Raw genomic sequence first — 16909 nt, forward strand, 5'->3', positions numbered from 1 at the left:
GCGGTCCTTAAGCCACATTAACCTCACTCCCCCACTGGCACCAAGGCCAAATTTGGGGGCCAACAGAGGTGAGGCAAAGAACCTCACCCCCCCACTGGTGCATAGACCTATCCACAAGTATGGCTGTATGCTGGACCGGTAGTCAGTGACGGGTATGATCCAGTTGCAATGGTATCAACCTAAGACAGGAGGCTGACGCCTAAAGGTCAGTTACCTAAAGGTCAGTTTTCCAATGACGGGTAAGAGCCATATGTTGAACTGGACAACCTACCAGGCACGGTCCTTAAGCCACATTACTTGTTGTTTAATTAATCAGAAGGGGGGAGATGCTGGGAGCCATCAGCCAAGTAGGTATGACAAATTCCTTGCCAGCTTACTCCCATGCTGTCTAGTGGAAGGACTTCTGAAAGGTGACCTTGCTCAAGGACCAGGGCAGGATCCGTGTTTAGGGTGTTCCCCCTTTAGAATAGGGCAGTTTAGCATAATAGGAGAGTAGGGTGTTTCCCCTTTAGAATAGGGCAGTTTAGTATAATAGGAGATTAGGGTGTTCCTCTTTTGGAATAGGGCGTATCCTGCTGCTGAGTTCCTCTTGAGTGCTTAGGGTCAAACAGTATATTTTGAGAGACAGAAGCCCATGCGGTGGATTTAGGCAGGGTGGATTTTGGGAGAGAGTGGATTAGGGCAGAGTGGAGATTTGGGAAGAGACCGTGGATTCCCCCAGAACGTGTTTGTAGACGGCCGGTGTGAGTTCGGGAATGAAGAATTGCTGTTTGAATCTACAAGCTGTGTGGAGACTCGTGATTTGTGCCCAGCCAGAGACTGCGGCAGGAATGTACACAATGAATGTTGATATGGCTTTAGAAGATTCTACATTTGTGCAAATCATATTAGAAAATACATTTTAAATATATATTTATTTCTTTGGGTTTTTGGATTTGTTTTCCAAAGTAAGCAATCTTCATTCTTATCTCTGCAATTGGTAGTGTGTTCAGAAGATTTTGAATCTTTGTTGCCAGTCTTGGAAAGCATGTTATAAATGTTTCATAAAGGAAAATAGAAATGTCTTCAGATGATACAATGATTCAACAGGTAAAAGTGCGCACCTGTTTAGTGTATGCACTTAATATTCCTGGGAAGTATTTTAGGGAAAAGGTGTCCAAATGAAGGGAACAAAGCCCTGTGGGCTTTTCCAAGTAACTGAAGAATACTCTGAGTCTGTGTGTTCTTATAAATGAGTTAGAGGTGGTGATACAGCTGGTTCAGTTGTCCCCTGTAGCTTGGACCAACCCCTTCAGTTACAAGGTGTTTTATAATCCTCCTGGCTATTCATATAATGAATTGCAAGGCCTCTTTGAATTCCTATGTACTTAGATTTAATTTTCCCGACCCTGGTTTTCTCCCCACACATCACAGGATTGCTTAATAAATACCCACTGCTGGGCAGTGACACTATTGTGCGGGAGGCATCCTCCTGGAACAGTCCAACCCTCCAAGGGGCTGATGCTGTGGAAGATATGGAATAGCATTATGGCAGCTCCAGTTCTTTTAAGCAGTCCCTGAGTTAGGCCTCGCTGTCATGTAGGTAAATTCAGTCCAGAACAGGCAGAATCTTTATTGGAATTTGTACATTCGTCTCTCACAGCTGTGGAGAGTTTAGACTAATCACAACTCTCACTGGGATACTATCATCTTGGTAATTTGAAAAAGGATCAGGAGCCTGCAGGCTTGGAACATCTTGAGAAAACTCTGGCTCTGAAATACATCATCACATGTGGGGGACACCACTTGCGGCATCATCGCAGAGAGTTTAAGAATGTTGAAATCAAGTATTTCTCTGGCATGATTTCAAATGGCTCAAGAAATCTGAGAACTGTTTTTTTTTTTTTTTTCAACTGCAAAACAGATTCTTTCCTCTTCTATCAACCCCGTTGCTGTCAATGTGTCCAATGTTAGGTGCCAGAAATGAGCCTACTCTCATAATGATAACAATGCCAAGGTTAACACGGCCACAAGGGGCTCTCTCAAGAATCTGTGAGGGTGTATTTCCATCCACAGACACGTTCTGAAGGCGTGCACCTCCTTAGTCTTTCTGGTCTCAGTACATTTCTCTTCAGCGGCCGGGATAAAATCTGTCACTTTTTGCCAGAACTTCTCATGCTTTGGGGCCCCTTAGACACCATTTTTCATTGATCCAGTACATCCATATGGTAGAGTTAGGTTCAAAGCTGGTATTTGGGAAGCAGCTTCTGACAGCATGAAGGCCTCGTGAACTATGGTCATTTGTTCAAAAGGCCAGGATTCACAGATGTGCTCTAAGAGTGTGATATAGTTTTTGACCGCACCTAAATGGATATTTTATCAACATTCACATAGCAACCAACAAACAGATCAGCTTGAGGAGGCAAGTGCTAATGTATGTGTCTCAAACCATCAATCCTCTGAGGAGTCAGTAGTCTAACCTCTTTCTGAGGAGTTTGTATTAAAATATTTCTTTAAATTCTAGTTTTGTATCACTCCATCTCCCGCTGTCTGAATTTCATATCATTTTTTTGCTTTATGATTTTTAACCTTTAGAAAGTTAAACTTGATTGAAGAAAATGAAAAAGAGATCAGTTGGGGAAATATGGGAGGGGAGTAGGAATTTCAGCCAGGTGTTATAATGAAAGCAGAGAAACAAATTGGCAGAGGTGATTGGGAATGTCTCATAGGCCTGGGCTTAGGTTTGGTGCCTATCACTTTTCCACTTCCTTCAATTGTCTCTCAGGAAGAACCTGGGATTTTAAGCAGACCAGCTTGCTATATTCCTCAGTTGGGCTTCTACATGTCAGCCAATCTTTCTAGTCTTAATGAAGGTACCTGTTGGTATCTACCTTACAATGAACCATCCAAGGAATATTTGGGGGCCTGGAAAGACTTCAGTGATTATGTATATATATATATATATATATATATATATTTCATTTAAACAATGAAGCAATCAAGGTCAGAGAGGTGAAATACTTTAGTAATTCTTTGATTCTTTGGAGATTTTCACTGCATCATATCTTGTATTATCTTTTATATTATCATATAACATAATATGGCTTATATAAATTTAATATCAGATTGCCATATTTTATAATCCTTTTATGCCTGGATTAACATTAATAAAAGGAAATCTCATTGTCTCAACTTTAATTCCATTGGCCTGTATTACTACAGAGCATCTACAACTCTGTAGATTAATGACTATGTCTCGACCTCATAGTATAATTGAGGACTCAAGCTTCTGAAGGACAATGATGATAACTGATGCTTGTTTATTTCTCCTAGAGTAGTGACTAGGAAGGGAGGAAGAAGCATGGCTTTTAAGAAATTAAGATACTGTTTTTGTTTTTTGGGGGGGAGTAGGTAATCCTTGTTTTATGTTGATAACCAGGCTGATTCTTTGACTTGTAAATCAGAATCCTACAGTGATAATAAATTCCTCCTTATCTCAGTTCTCTTTTCTTACTAACATGAGGACATATGGTCTTTTCAAGTCACGGAAGCTCTTGATTGAAGAAGAGTTTTCCTGAGCACACAGGAAGGTCTTAGCTCCAGATGGGGAGATGAGGATCATAGAGAAGGGGCGGGGCAGTTGGTGAGCTCCAGGAAGTCAAGGCCACCCCTGTGCTGGCCTGTGCCCGACTTGTGACCAAAGGGAGCTAGCACTCCAGGACCATGGGAAAGATCTCTTCTACAGTAGAAGCAGCATATTTTCTGAATATTTTATTCTTTTGTTCTGAAAGTGACATCTATGACTACATGTGGTCTGGTTCTAGAAGATATTTATTGCCAAGAAGTCACAGTCTGCTCTATCAGTTCCTATTTGCCCTTCTTGGCTGTGGGTTACTAAAATATTCCAAGTGCAGAATGAACCCAGTAGCTCCTGAGCCAACCCAGGACTTGCTCTTCCTCATCATGGTTATTAGATCTGGAATTGGATGTCCTACGTCTAGTATCCAGAGAGCAAAATGCCACACTGCTGCCTTTCCCGTGAACTCTTGTATGATGGTTTCTATCCTGTCTTTTATTTTTTTAAAGACGATTATTATTATTTTTAGTTGTAGTTGAACACAATATCTTTATTTTATTTGTTTATTTTTATGTGGTGCTGAGCATTGAACCCAGGACCTCGCGCGTGCTAGGCGAGTGCTCTACCACAGAGCCACAACCCCAGCCCCCTAACCTATCTTTGGATGGAATTCCACTTCTATTTATGGGCTGAAACTTTGAATGCCAAACCCTTGTCAAGGGCTGTAGCAGTTTCCCAGGGCTACCATAACAAATCACATTGAAAACAGAAATTTATTTTCTCAGGCCTGGAGATCAGAGGCTTGAAATCAAGGTGTAGCCAGGACCACATTCCTTCAGAAGGTTCTGAGGAAGAATCAGTTCCTTGTATCCTCTGGTGGCCATTAGAATTCTTTGGCTTGTAGCCATCATTCTGAGCTCTGCCTCTGTCTTCCCTATACCTTATTTTTTTTGTGTCTGTTTTATAAGGATACAAATGATTGCATTTAGGGCCTACCCAGGTTATTCACTGCAGTATCCTTTTTTAAAAGTCCCTTAACTTAATCACATCTGCAAATACTCTTTTTCTAAATAAAATCATATTAAGTTCCAAAGATTTGAGGTAGATATTGTTTTGGGGGGGAGGGGATACATTTTCCATGAGGACTCTGACCAACTCCTGATGTGGTGTGAATCTTGCTTCCTGGGACATTGATTCCTTGTCTCTCCTGATCCTGGCTAATGGCTAAGGCTGTTTCAACATGAGTGAGTCTGTCTGGAATCAAATTGTTATCCACTTACCTGAGTACTATCACGTTTTTATTGCCTTTCTAGGACTCCATTTCCAGCCCCTTTGATATAAATGATAGATTGGCTAGACCCAAGCTTGCCTTTAGATACTGTCACTCAGCCTAATGAACTTATTTCTCCAAGTCAGGTCAACTCTCTTAACCTGAGCCATACTGGAATGGACTCTATTCTCTTGCCTAGCATTGAGTTCTTTACATGCTTCATAGCAACACATTGTGTTGGGTATAGTATTCTTAAGTCCATTATTATTGCCCACCTACCATATTCTAAGCTCTCTATGGGACTCATCTTAATCATAACTGAAGCAATTGAGACATAGACGTAAAGTTATTTGCATAAGATCATATACCTTGGGTTTTGGAATTGGGTCTATCACAAAATTTCAGGTGACCTTACCATGCTGCATTATAATTTTATGTAGTTTTAAAATTAGGTATCCTGTTATTATCTCTTCCTTTTATTAAAAAGAAAAAGCACAAAACAAAACTGAGGTAAGGGTAGGAATTAGTTTTATTTGATAATTACTTATCAGGACTTGCATCGGGGTAAATTTACTCAACCAGACAACTTAATTCTTAAATTCTTCAGTGGTGGATCTTTCAAGTAGGTACATAAGTATATATAAACGTATAATACACTTGCCCCAGTTGGAATGTATACTCTCTTGACACTCTCTAATAACCATTCTGGTACACAGAAAAGATGAGACATGAGTGTGAAGAAAAATGCCAACATTTCAATCAGCCAGGAAAAGTTCAAAAGTCTGAATTCCAAGGAAAGAGTCATGCACTGAACTTACACACTGGCCTATTGAAATCCAACCCAATATTTCAAGCCTTCGGTACTGTGAGACTAGAATTCTTAGCACCCAAACTATTTAAGCCACTTTACTTTTCTATTAGTTTTAATTCTAGACCTCTTAATATATCATAATGTTAGATAATATTAGAAGTCTCTTTGTTTTTCAGTCTTCTTATCCATAAATTGTGGCTAGTAAATGTTTAATATCCTTACCATACCTTGGCTTTCTATGATATAATATACAAAAAGAGATTTTAAAAAGATAACTTTCTTGGGGCTGGAGAAGTAGCTCAGTAGTAGAGTCTTGTCTAGCCTCTGGATTTGAACCTTAGGAATACGTGCGCGCACACACACACACACGAAGAAAACTAATTTTTCCTTTTTTATTTTTAAGAGTGTAAGTGCTCTTCCACTGAGCTTCACCTCTAGCTACAGTTTTCTTAATCTAAAGGAAAAATAACTTAATAGAAGGCTGGTAGTGAACATGTGGCTTTAGAAACCACATGGGACTGGATTTCAATCTCATTTCCCACATTTACTAGCTGGTGGTGTAGTGGTGGGGATTTGAAGGTATCATTTATATTCTCTGTCAGTTTCTTTATCTGATAAAAAACAATGATAGCAATTCAGTGCTTATCTGACAGGGAAGTTGTGGGGACTGAATGGGAGAGCCCAGGGAGGAGGCAACAGAACTGTGGAGCTACTCAGAGCCGGGAAGTCCTCTAGAATGAGCCAAAGAGGAAAAGACTGGCCTCCATTGCATAACACCCTGAACTTGCCTAATGTATTCTCTTAGTGTCAGGACTCTATAGCAGACAGATAGGGGTTAGTTTCATTATTTTAAAATAAAATGACACATCAAAGACTCGCTGAAACTCAGGAGAGGGGTGTAGGAAGAAGGTAGGGAACTCAGAAGAGGCTTTGGTTATCCTTGCTGGGAGCAGAGAGAACAGGTGACTGATGCTGCATTGTAGATTATGTCAGAAAAAACACACCTCTTTCACTAAACTTTTTCTGTTGGATTCCACTCCAGTTCAAACTCTTGCCTACCCTCACAATCTGCAAATATCCTTTGACGGTTCCCCTACCTTTGCATACTCGTTTTTCAATCAGATATTTATGGATGTACTGCTAACAATGACCTTAGAACAGAGACTTTGACAATTTTCAACTACATACCACAGAATGAAATACATTTTATATCCCAGCATGGTATACATACATATATATTTATCTGTTTATCTCTCTCTCTCTCCATCCATCATCTAAAATCATCTATTTAGTATCCTTCCTTCTCATCTATTTTCCTATCTTCTGATCTCATCTATCATCTATTTATTATTTGTTATGGTTTAGATGTGACATCCCTCAAAAGCTCACATATGAGACAATGCAAGGAGGTTTGGAGGAGAAATGATCGGGTCATACATAGCCTTACCCTAATCAGCAAATTAATCCCTGATGGGATTAACTGAGTGGTAACTGGAAGCACGTGAGGTGTGGCTGGAGGAAGTGGTTCATTGGGAACAAGGTTATGGGATATATATTTGAATCTGGAAAGTGGAGACCTCTCTCTCTGGTGTCCGATCACCATGTGAGTTGCTTTCCTCTGCCATATTCTTCCTCCATGATGTTCAGCCTCAGTTTGAGTCCTGAGGAATGGAGCCAGCCTAAACTAAGACCCCTGAAACTGTGAACCCTCAAATAAACTTTTCCTCCCTTAAGATTGTTCTGGTTGGGTCTTTCGGTCACAGTAGTGAAATAGCTGACTAAAACATCAATACTCAGTCATCTACCTACCTAGTGATGTGTTGTTTATCTAAAGTGGGGGCAACGAATGAATGTGTATTTTGATCTATGTGAAAAGTATTTCAATATTTTCTGTTTTATTCTGTTCTTATTCCAATATTTTATATTCAGTTCTATCCTTTTATTTGGAGGAAAAGTGCTGGTCGTTAAACAGAATCCATGATCCACTAGTCAGAAGTGGCCCACAGTTTGAAGTATTCTCTTCCTAAGGCATTGTTCTAATTATATCTTTAGTCTTGTACCAAATACACATGGCCTCACATTGCTTTTCATCTAAAGTCCAAATTCCTTGCCTGGAAAGCTCATGGTGGCCCTTCAGATTCATTCCTATTACCACTGGCAGGAGACAGAAGATTGTAGCTGAAGTTTTGCAATAATATGGGCCAGAACTGAACTGGTCTTTGGCACTTCCCAGGACTGTGGACTTGGGAAAGTTAACTTAATTTTTTTTTATATCCCTGTATCTTCACTTGGAAAAGGGAATAATGGTGCTCACCTCACTGGGCAGTTTTATGGGGTCAGATGAGTGTGCACTTAGTACTTACTTACATGACAGCCATCAGAAGTGAGGTTCTACTCCATACATGCTCCAGTTCCTTACCTACTCCACTATTGGCTCTTCTCTAGAAGCATTTGGTGCCTTCCTGCATCTGTGTATTTGTTCATTCCATTATTCCTTGACCTTACTGCCTTTTGGGGACTCAGCTAAAATGTACCACTACCTTGAAGTCTCACTTTATTGATCAATGAGATGCTTTCATTCCTCCATTTAGTATCTATAGCCCTATAACCACATTTTTGCACTTATCATTATTGCCATTTATAGTTATTTCTAATGTCCCTTACAAGAATATGAGATCTATGATGATGGAGAACAGGTTCATTTCAAGTATATTCTATCACTGGGCATTCTCCCCAATTCCTAGCAAAAACAATAGGTTAGATGATTGTCATGGTCAGAATGTTGGTGTCCTCCAAATTCATATTTTGGAAACTAAGAGCCAGTGTGATAGTAGTAAGAGGTGGGGGGCTTTGGGAAGTGATGAAGTCATGAGGGCTCCATCCTCAGGAATAGTATTAGTGCCTTTCTAAAAGGCACTTCTGGGTATATACCCAAAGATTAGAAGGGCACTAATTGTTGGATATATATCCAGAAGTGGAATTGTTGGGTTATTATGTTCATTCTATTTTTAAGTATTTTTGGAGTTGCTATGCTGTTTCTAAAGCAACCATATCATTTTATACTACTGCCAACAGAATATAATTTTTCCACACCCTCATCAACATGTGTTATTTTATTTTATTTTAGTTTTTTTGGGTACTGCGATTGAACTCAGGGGTATTCGACCACTGAGCCACATCCTCAGCCCTGTTTTGTATTTTATTTAGAGACAGGGTCTCACTAAATTGCTTAGTGCCTCACTTTTGCTGAGGCTGTCTTTGAACTCCCATTCCTTCTTCCTCAGCCTCCCTAGCTGTTGGAATTACAGGTGTGCACCACCATGCCTGGCTTGTTATTTTATTTTTTGATGTACACATCCTAATAGTTGTGGGGTTGTATGGTAGGTGAGGCGGGAAATAGTTTTGGTTTGTATTTCCCTAATGATTAGTGCTGCTGAGCATCTTTTCATATGTTCATTGGCCATTTGTATGAATACTTTAGAAACATCTATTCAAATTCTTTGCCCGTTTTTTGATTGGGTTGCTTTCTGGCTGTCAATTTCTTGTGAAAAATCTGATAATTTTATTGAGGATTCCTTGCATATGACGTGTTACTCATTGTTTGATGCTTTCAAGGTTCTTTGTCTTTTGAAAGTTGGATTATATGTGTCTTGGTGTGGTACCTTTGAATTCATCTTACTGGAGTTAATTGAACCTTTTGGATGTTTATATTCAGGTCTTTTATCAAATTTGGGACATTTTTGGTCATTATTTATTCAAATATTCTTTCTTCCCCCCACTCTCTCTCTTCTATCTGGACTTCTATAACACATATGATCATTCACTTGACCATATACCACATGTCCCTTTGACTTTATTGATTTTTCTTTAATCTTTTTTCTTCTCTTCCTCAGACTTGATAATTTTCATTATCCTATATTCAAGTTTGCTGATTTCTTTCTGCCTGCTCTAACATGCCTTTGAATTCCTCTAGTCATATTTTTATTCCTGTTATTATATATTCAGCTCTAGAATTTCTTTTTTTATTTTTAGGTTTTCTTTCTCTTTATTAATATTTCAATTTTGCTCATGCATCATTTTTAAAAAAGCTTTCTTATGTTTCTTTAATTCTTTGAGCATCTTTAAAATAATTTTTTAAAAGATTTTATCTAGTAGATTTTCCATCAGAATTTTTTCAGGACAGTTTTTGATGATTTATTTTTTTTGAAAGTGCTATTATTTCCTATTTCTTTATACACCTCATAATTTATTTTTTGTTGTTGAAAACTGGATATTTGAGTCTAATGTGGTAACACAGGAACTCAAAGTCTCTCCCTTCCCCAGAGTTTGCTGTGTTTAAAAAAAGTTTTTATTTATTACTTTTATTCATAGATCATCTCTGTGCCAAGAATTATCCTAAGTTGTAAACTTAATGTATTTTCTTATTTTTTCTGAGCCTGCACATTTCCCTGGGCATGTGTGGTTGCTATCTAATTTTCTCTGTATATGCAGTTGTTTTTGAATGTCCTGGTCTTTAATGTCCAGCTACCAAAGGGGAAAAAGAAAAAAAATAAGAAGAAGAAAGGAAAAAGGGCACTCTTGTAAAAATTCCCTGGAATTCACTTCTGCTAAAGAAAGTGGGACTTGTAACAATGCAGGGAGGGTGCAACAACAATAGCCACCTGATTCTTTGTACTTCTGTGGCCAAAGACAGTAATGAGCAACCAGAGCACAGATTCCCAATAGTTGCAAAACAGTCCTTTTTTTACACTGACTCCAGGAAGCTGTGTACAGGTTGCTCCAGGAACAGGTGCACAGCTGCCTTCCATGAGATTGGGGGTCTGGGATAGGAGTTGCTATTCCTGTGTTAATAGCTGAACTTGACCAAAATGAACCCCACTTACAATGTTACAAGCCTTCCTTCGGCTGGAAGTTGCCATACTTCAATAGATGCCAATTTCCATGTGGTTATATTAGGCAGAGTCTGCCAGTGCAATTATAGTCTAGGCGGGGAGAGAGATTCCTAGTGTTTCCTATTCAGCCATATTCCTAGAGTCTTTTTTCCATATATTTTTTCATTCTAATATAAATAAAATGAGTAAAAGTAATCCTTGGTTAATCTGGTCCTTTCACAAATGTATAAACTGGCAATGTTAAGTGATCAACTTGTAGCTGGTTTTGTATCAATGATATCAATGCTGTTGATAACTGTCATTACATGTACATATAGCATATATATGTATTATGTGTGTAGGTGGGTTTGCACTTTAATTCTTGTATATGTGTATGTGCATGCATTTGTGTGTGCACACACATACACTCTAATTCTTCATCAAAACATAGTAGAGGGAAACGAGTTAATGCAAATAACAGATGGCATATTTGTAGAATAAATCTTGGTATCAGAGTGTAATGGTTATGAATTAAGTTTAGGATCCTGAACTCCTGAATTTAAAACCCAACTCATTTACTGTTTTTTTCTATTTTGACTCTCTGTACCTTTATTTCCTTGTCTATAAAAATGGAGGCTAATGATAATACTTCTATCATAAGGACTATTATGAAGATTGAGTTGATACATGGAAAACATTTAAATAGTATTGGTTAGTACCTACCAGTGGAATCTAATACATACATTATTACCAGCTTTTCTACTCTTAGGTATATACTCAACAACTTTGAATACATATGTTTTCTAAAAGATAAATATGAATACATATGTTTTTCTAAAGGAGCATTCATTGTAGTAAAATTTGTAACATTTCCAAATTTGGAACTACATAAATGCCCACCAACTGTGGAATGGATAAGTAATTTGCAATATATTTACATAACATAATATTAAACTACAATGAAAATGAACAAATTGTACATGCAACATTTATCTAAAGTTCAAAACCAGACAAAACCAGAAAGCAGAATAATGACTACTTGGCAAGGAGAATAACTAGAAAGTAACATGAGAGTGGTTTTGGGGTGGTGGTGCTAAATGTGTTTCTTGTTGTGGGTTCTGACTACATGGGTGTGCAAGTCATATACTTGTGATTTGTGTATTTTTCTGTATATAAATTTGTTTTTAAAAGTAACTGATGAATAGAAAGTGCAAAAGTGCTTAAATATTTCTACATTTAAGTACTTACACACACACATACACAAAGAAGTCTATATTTTTTAAAGAATTTGTCTTTGTCTAACTTTCTCTGGTCTGTGGTCATGGAAACTAGAAAGTCTCTCATATTATGCATTGCTCTTGTTTAAGAGATAATGATACTTGCTCTGAGGAGACAGATGTTATTGAGAACTGGTGAGATGACATTTTAAAAAGTGGTGACAGCCTCTTTAATATCCAGCAGCAACCTTGGAATAGATTTTCATTATAATAGGGGGAAAAATCACTTGAATGTATCCTTTCGTTACAAAAATGTAAGAACAGTAGACTTCTTTTACCTCTGGAGGAATGCTTTTAAAAGATTTTGTTTGTGGTCTCATAAAGGTGGTCCCCTTACCTTAGCCCCTGGTATAGAGAACTGCTCTTTAACAGGAGTTGGGCAATTTTTCCAAGGGAACAAGGAGCCCCCCTGGAAGGAAAGGGATATTCAGCATGGGTGTGTCTGGCTTGGTGACTTGCATTGGGACTGGGTCAGGACTCATGGGAAAGGGGTACTTCCTTCATAGCAATGGCTGAGGAAGGAGCCTTCCAAATCTAGCTAGCTGGGCACAGTTTCATGCTAAGGAATAACAACTCTAATGATCCCAAACTACAAGTGAAGACATGACTGGGACCCCAAAACAGAAAACACTGCTCCATAGTGAACATAATCAGTCCTTGGTCTGAGTTTGGCCAGAGTTTAGTATGCTCATGAGGGAGCCACCAAAGGAATGGTGGTGGTGCGTTAGTAGAACTTTCTGGTTATTTCTTTCACCTGGAATTTGTAGTAAAACTGACTCTCTTGAACAAAGAAAGACTCTAGGAGGTTGGACCATTTTTGGGGTAAAAGATTTCAGGGCAGAAATACCAGCTTCCTGCTGGTAAGTTCTTCTGGCCTCAAGCAAAACAAGAAAAATAAAATAAATGAAACACTATTTGTACTCTGAGCCGGTGAAGCATACGTTCTAGCTAATTCTAATAGCTGTCATTTACTACATGGATGGCGTGGAGACTGTTCTTTATTTACTCAATTGTCCTGTCTTTCTTTCTATGCATGGAAAGGCTTCTGTCCAGCCTCTTTTGCATTAGATGTGTCCCTGTGACTAAATCCAGACCAGAAATACTTGGTAGGACTTCTGAGCTTGGGCCTCAGGACCGCAGACAGTTCTCCTTTATGCCTTCCTTCCCCATTGCTGGTTGGAAACCCATAGTAATTCAGGTCATACCCCAGGATGCTAGCAATGTCCTGGAGTATGACCAAACAACATAAAAGAAGGAACCTGGATTTCTGAATGACTGTGGAGCAGGGCTTTCCTGTAACCCTGAATGACTCACTCTGGAACTGATACGTGAGGAAAAATAATCTTCTTTGTCCCTGAAGCTTGCATTTCTTCAATTTTGATGGACACAAGAATCCAACTAGAGATCTTGTAAAATGCAAATCCTGATCCAGTGAGTTGAGCAGGGGCTAGAGAGTTTGCATTTCTAACAAGTTCTAGGTTATGTTAATGTTATTGGTCCAGCATCTATAGATTCAATTCTGAAGGAATTCTGATTTAATTGGTGGAAGTGAGTTCCAGGGAGACTACACAAGCAAGCATTCAAACAAACAAACAAAAAACCAAACACCATAACCCTCCCCAGGTAATTAATTGCAATCACACCAGGATTGAGACCCATTGGATGGGAGGAACATTCTCTGAGGATGCAGAGTTCCTTTCCTGGTGCCCATATTTCTTTTTGCTCTTCTAAACAGCCTTGTCCTCCTATCTTCTCATTAACCACTCATGAATGATGCTTCTGGATGCTCATGTGCAACTCTGGGGCACCCGCCTTCTTAAACTTCATTTCACCCAGAAACTTCTTTTCTGGCATCTTGTTGATTCACATTTTGTTTTGGATGTTGAATTTCGTCTTTGAACAAAATAATTCAAGATGATGATTTATAGAGAAGTTGAATGTTGGCTGTTCCCAAAATATATCTTTAGGGACCACATGTTAAGCATTTAATCGTAAACACTGTAGCAGCAGTCTAACATGAGGCTTCAGCCAGAAGGCAGACGGACGCTCACCATTACTGAGATGGATGATGTAATAATTAAACTATTATTTTGTGTGATCAGTTTGACTCGAAGGTTCCAAAGCCTTAAGAACATCTGGTGGCAATTTGTTAGTTAACAGAACATTATTTTGCATTTATTAAGTGTTGATAATGCACTAGGTGTTGTATAGAATACAACCCCTGCTCAGAGGCCAGGAAAGAGGGTAAGAGTGTCCCAGTAGAGAAAATTAAGGCTTACAACAGTTAAGGACGATTCCTAAAAATTCCTTCTATCTAAGTTAGTGAGACCTTATGATTTTGGAAAAAGCCCTCATTGTATACCGTGTCTGCAGTTTACATAATGTTTTAAAACAGATGATCTAATTTCATCTTCAGGCTTGCTTCATTGTTATTTATTCCATGGCAAGCATTAGGAAATCTGATCCAAATTGCATTCAATAGTCAGGAAAATTATAATTGTCTCATATTGAAATCCAGAGGTGTAGTGATCTCAGGGTCACTGATAAGCAGGTGTTTAATCAGCTTTTTTTGCTGCTGTGACCAAAGACCTGACAAGAACAATTGGAAGAGGAAAATTTACGGGCTTATGGTTTAAGAGATCTCTGTCCATAGATAAGTAGCTCCATTCCTTGGGGCATGAGGTGAGGGAGACCATCATGGCAGAAGAGTAGCAGAGAAATTTGCAGCTCAGGATGTAGAACCAGGAAGGAGGTGGGCAGGAAAGAGGGGGAGAGAGAGAACCTACGCTTTCCTCATTGACCCACCTCCTCTAGCCACACCCTAGCTGCCTACAGTTACCACCCGATTAATTCCTATCAAGGCTTAATACACTGTTTAGGTTAAAGCTTTCAAAACCCAATTATTTCACCTCTAAACTTTCTTGCATTGTGTCACACATGAGCTTTGGGAGGATGCTTTGTGTCTAAACCACCACAGCAAGTTAATGAGCATTCAGGTAATTCTTTCCACTATATGATCCCTGGTATCGACTCCAATCAAAGCTACTTTCCCTTATGATAGTAAAAGCTCTCTTTTTAGCAATTGGGACTACCCAACTCATCATGATACCAGTTTGTTGCAGATCTGGAATGGGTTCCCTGGTGTTAAAGATTTAACATCAGAGAGATGCTGAGGCATGTGTAGTAAGCAAGTTTTATTGAAGAAAGTGATAGAGACAGACTTCTCCAAAGAGAAGAGGGGCTTTGGAACTGAAAGCCTACAAGAGGGGTGTGACTTGCTTTTTTATAGGTCCCAGAACCACCCTCTTTAATTATTGGCTTCTCTCTTTTTAAAAAAAAATGTTCTTTTTAATAACTTTTTTAGTTGTAGTTGGACACAACACCTTTATTTTTTTATTTTTATGTGGTGCTGAGGATTGAACCCCAGCCCCAATTATTGTCTTCTCTTTCTTCTTCATATATGTGATCAAGAACAGGGGCTAGAGGTTAATGGTTAGCAACTAGAGTGCCCAGGAGCAAGATCGCAGAGGTTAACCCTCAGCAACTCATTGTTCTCTCTTTTTAAAAAATTTATATGTTCTTTCTAGATATTCATGACAGAACCAGCTGTCACCCTCTCAGAACCCTCATCCTTCATTACCTACACTGACTGCCTGACCTTTGCCCCTACCTCAGTTTGCTGAGAGATGTGAAAAATCCTGTCCACTTAGGCCAGGTGGGGCTGCAGGTGAATTGCTTTTTTGGCAAAGAAAGCATATGGAGGTCAGCACAGTGGGCCCATTTCATAGAATTATTCTCTTAATCTTGTGTTCCCACCATTCTCATCCCTAACAATTATTTATATCCAGCTTATATGACAGAAAATCTCTCACCTAGCTGTGGAAGGAAAGTTCTTTTCCTTTCCTGGTTAGTTTAGGCAATGTGTCCCTCCCACAGGGGAACCTACAGTGACTGGCTGGTTCCTGAATCAATTCCTGGTTAGGAAGGGTAGACATACTATGGCTGATATAAGCAGAGCTGGGAACGGGGTCAGTTTCCCCTGGGTTGCATGCAGGGGTGGATGAATGAACAAAGTCAGGACTTTGTTAGGAAAGAAGCAAGAGGCAACAGAGACTAGGAACACTTAATAGGGTCCACTCAAGTATATGGTGCTAATTTTCAGAGAAAACTCCCTAGGGTTATGAAAACCAAATAACCACCCAAGGTACCAGTGTTAGGTGATGGCACAATGAAGAATTCTAATTACAAAGTGAAACAGGACCTCTCTCCCCTCCTCTTCCACCTCTCATCCACTTACCTATGTGATTTAGAGGGGGAAGGTCCTAATGGCATGGTGATATCAGTTTCTGCATTGCCATGAAGAATTTCATTTCTTTGGGCTTCCATTCTTTAAGAAAAAGGACAGAACTGTTGTGGCATTTGTTAACAACTATCATTTTTAGAACACTTTCCTTCCTCCTATTTTCCCTGGAGCCTCCCCTCATGAGTGGTTTCATATTTTTTTGAGTCATGGTTAAGATGTGTATTTTATATAATGAATGCATGCACACATACATACTCCTGAGTTAAAAGTTTCATTAAATAATACTTATCCTCAGGACATAGGGCTGAACATTCTTCCATTATAATCTAGGACAGTCTATTTTATATATTATCCTAATATTTCCTGTTTTATCCCATTCTATTTTTTTTTTAATTCTGGAGAAACACTGCCCACTTTGACTTCATGACCCTTCCACAGATTCCAACCCTTAGTAGAGCTTTCAAGATCAAACTTCAACTCTCTATAGACCTTGGAATTAGCAAGTCTTTTTTCCCCTCCAACTTCTCCATCCACCACCTGCAACCCAGTAAAAATTTCGGATCTTATATTTCATCTCTTGGAAATCCTAGCATCTGTTTTCCCTTGTGAAAGTCAAGATACACTGACATAAGCTCACCAATGTGTGAATCAACTTTGTGCTGCCCGACCATATCTAGCCCCAAGCTATCATGAAACCCACTGGTTAGATCCTGTTGGGTTCTCACAGGGCCTTTAGTCAAATTTGACTCTCTTTTGACTTCTGACACCCATAAACCATACATGGAACAGAGAGGAACTATTCCTTTCTAGAATAGAGATGG

The sequence above is a fragment of the Callospermophilus lateralis genome, chromosome 16 (assembly GCF_048772815.1).
Source record: "Callospermophilus lateralis isolate mCalLat2 chromosome 16, mCalLat2.hap1, whole genome shotgun sequence".
Classification (NCBI taxonomy): domain Eukaryota; kingdom Metazoa; phylum Chordata; class Mammalia; order Rodentia; family Sciuridae; genus Callospermophilus; species Callospermophilus lateralis.